Below are 3,327 nucleotides of genomic sequence, written 5' to 3'. Positions count from 1 at the left end.
TCGTGGGTACCTATGTGAATATCGACTGATGTGACATGCATTTATTGAATGTACAAGACTTCACATCAGCCGGTATTCACGTAGGTACCTACAGTGGTTGCTCAAGAGATTAAACCTCTACACACACACACATACGTATATATATATATATATATATATATATATATATATATATATATATATATATTCACTTTATGTGTGATCAGCAATCACCGTGATCAGTACTTATATGAGCACCACTGAGGTGACATCCTCTACATCCAATAGATAAACGACACGTCAGCAGGTGTTTTGATTACAATGAATAGACATAAATTTTCAAACCCCTTGGTATCTGATTCCGGGGCACGTTCCCCCATGTTCACAAGATCGTGCTGAGGCCGAGATGTGGGCCACGTCCCTGCATCGTGGCCACTACCCGAGTATCTTAGGATGGTCACCGACCTTGGTATCCTATAAATACACCCGACGGAGGTAAAATAAGGGAGATCAATTCATTCTCACAAACACTCTTAATACTCATTTAGTCATTTTCTCAAGCATTCTCTTTCGTTCTGCATGAATATCTCAATGACTTGAGTATTGGACTGGTCACGTCGAAAACCCTTTTGACGTGACCAATACAATTTTCGTGTTGGAGTGCATGTAGACCATCTGACTCAGGTGTACTCTACAAGGCCAAGAGTACTCGGACTCACTATACCAAGTCAAGAGTCCCCGAGCTCACTATACCGGTCAAAAGTACTCACAAAAAAGGGACACATTCCACTCAGGAAGTTGCCAATCACCCAATTTTCTCGAGATGCATAAATTTATGAGTAGGTCTCTTATGAGACGGGTCAACCCTACCCATATTTACAATAAAAAGTAATACCTTTGACATAAAAAATAAATTTTTAATGGGTATCCCAAATAAAAGACCAGTCTCACGAAATTGACCCGTGAGACCGTTTCACAAAAAATTTTGTGCAACTTATAATTAGGGGTGGGTTTTCGGTATACCGTATAAAAAATATTGGCATGAAAAAATTCATACCGGTACCGATATCGAAATTTTAAAATGTTGGTATGGAAAAAATTCATATTGGTACCGTATAAATACCGAAAAAAAATTCAATATATCAAAAAAATGTCTATATTTCGAAAAAAGTTCGGTACGGTATCACGAAAAGTCGGTATTTAAGCTCGGTATCCCAGCCCTATTTATAATGTTAGTTTGGGAAAAAATAAAATGAATTTATATTTTTAGCATACTTTCCCGCAATTATTATTTTATTAAGTTTGAATACTTTTTAATAAGTAATGATATCTCTTTCTTGATTATATACTTATTTTTTTGACAGGTATTATATACTTAATTAATAACTACAAACGTTTTATATAAAATATGATTAAAGTGAAATAGTAAAACATCATATTCTATATATATATATATATATATATTGTTATTGTTATCGTATCATTTTTTTTTTCATAAAACGATGAAATTATTATTTATTGCACGACTTACCTCTGTGTGTGTAACATAAATACATAATACAAATAAACATTCCATTACAATCTCACGGTATATAACATCGAGGATATTAGAGTACTACATCACAATGAAGCAACTGCAAATTTATTCCTTATTTTCTTATTATAACTGCAAATTTATTAAAACTTGAAAATCATACCTTAATTTGCATGGCAGCTGCAAATTTATGAATCCTTTGAGCCGTTAGGTAGTATATTGGAGAGCTTCTAAGAAGCATTTTTCGACTTTTCTTTTACAAAATATCTCAAAATTTCAAAATTTTATGAAGTAAAAGTTGAAAAATACTGCTTCGTAGAAGATCTTCCAAACACTACCTTAATTAGTCGTTGAAGGGATACGCTTCGGCGCCGCGACTCGTGATAAGTTCCCTAGCTTTGGTTGTGATGGTCTGGCCTGATGGGCCGATGGCGACGAGCTTGGGGATGCCATGCACCTCGAACAAGCGGCTCAACGACGGCTTCCTTTGATCGCCGAATGGGATAGCGAGCCATGGCATGGACGAGAAGAATTCGTCGAAGGAAGTTTGGTCTCTGTCACTTGAAATGAACACCACTTCAACTTCTTTGCCTTGTTCTTTCATCTTCTGATAAGCTTCTACGAGCTTTGGTAGGAAGGCACGGCAAGGGGGACACCAATGGGCCGAGAAGTATATAAGCACGGTTTTCCCAACAAGATCACGCACTGGAATCTAACCCCCCCCCAAACCACAAATAGAAATTAATTAATAAGGAAAATAATATATGCAACCCAGTATCGAAAACCCCTTGCGTACGTCTGTTGATCCCTTGTATTTTCAAATTCTGAGTATAAGTACTATTCTTTTTTCATAAGTGATTTTTAGCTATTAGAGGAGTAGTGTATGCAATTATCCCTATATTACGTAGTACCTGGGCACCATCTTTTCCGATCACAAAATCGCAATCGCTTGACACCAAAATTGATTCAAGAGTCTGTGCTTCCATTTTCGCCTTCGTTAATGAGATGAAAATGTATCGATGAAGCTGTACGTCTCGAACAAGAACCTGGGATTGAAACAGCTAGGGATAAATAGAAAGGATATAATATAATGAGATTTGATCCCCCGCACCCTAGGGTGCGGGGAATCCGTGCACACCCCGACTCAAAAAAATTCCGATTCACTTGAAATTTTTACGGTAGGATCGTTTAAAAAATACGAATCCAACGATATATCATATGCTACAAATTTCAATCTCAATGGCCGGAATCGTGAAGATGACAAAAAACTGCACATTTAACCCCATTTCCGGCCATCTTCACGATTTCGGCCATCGAGATTGAAATTTGTAGCATATGATATACCGTTGGATTCGTATTTTTTAAACGATCCTACCGTGAAAATTTCAAGTGAATCGGAATTTTTTTGAGATCGGGGTGTGCACGGATTCCCCGCACCCTAGGGTGCGGGGGATCAAATCTCATAATATATATATATATATATATATATATATATATATATATATATATATATATATATAGATTTAGATTTTCTCGTGGACGGAGACTTTTGAGAGTCTTCTCCCGTAGGGTCATTGTTTAGATTATCATCATAAGTTGAGATTAGTTAAGCGCCGGCGTTTATTCTTGGATGATGCTTACTTTGATACATTACATGTTAATTTAAGAGGACTTTTGATTGATGGTTTATTATTATTATTATTATTATTATTATTATTATTATTATTATTATTATTATTATTATTATTATTATTATTATTATTATTATTATATTCTATATTTATTTTAGCCATGGAAAATAATTTTTTGATTCA

General features: G+C 35.3%; 1 long non-coding RNA gene across 1 annotated transcript; it reads right to left on the bottom strand.

Annotated features, from left to right (window-relative positions):
• Positions 1 to 1,534: 1,534 nt before the first annotated feature.
• On the bottom strand, positions 1,535 to 2,592 carry LOC140885079 (uncharacterized). Its single transcript, XR_012150800.1, has 2 exons — positions 2,425 to 2,592; positions 1,535 to 2,225 (listed from the first exon to the last, which is right to left on the bottom strand). It is a non-coding gene; the product is annotated as an uncharacterized lncRNA (long non-coding RNA).
• Positions 2,593 to 3,327: the final 735 nt, after the last annotated feature.

The sequence above is a fragment of the Henckelia pumila genome, chromosome 2 (genome assembly GCF_033568475.1).
Source record: "Henckelia pumila isolate YLH828 chromosome 2, ASM3356847v2, whole genome shotgun sequence".
Lineage (NCBI taxonomy): Eukaryota > Viridiplantae > Streptophyta > Magnoliopsida > Lamiales > Gesneriaceae > Henckelia > Henckelia pumila.
Note: the sequence above shows the minus strand (reverse complement) of the source record. Positions and strands in the feature narration are given on the sequence as shown.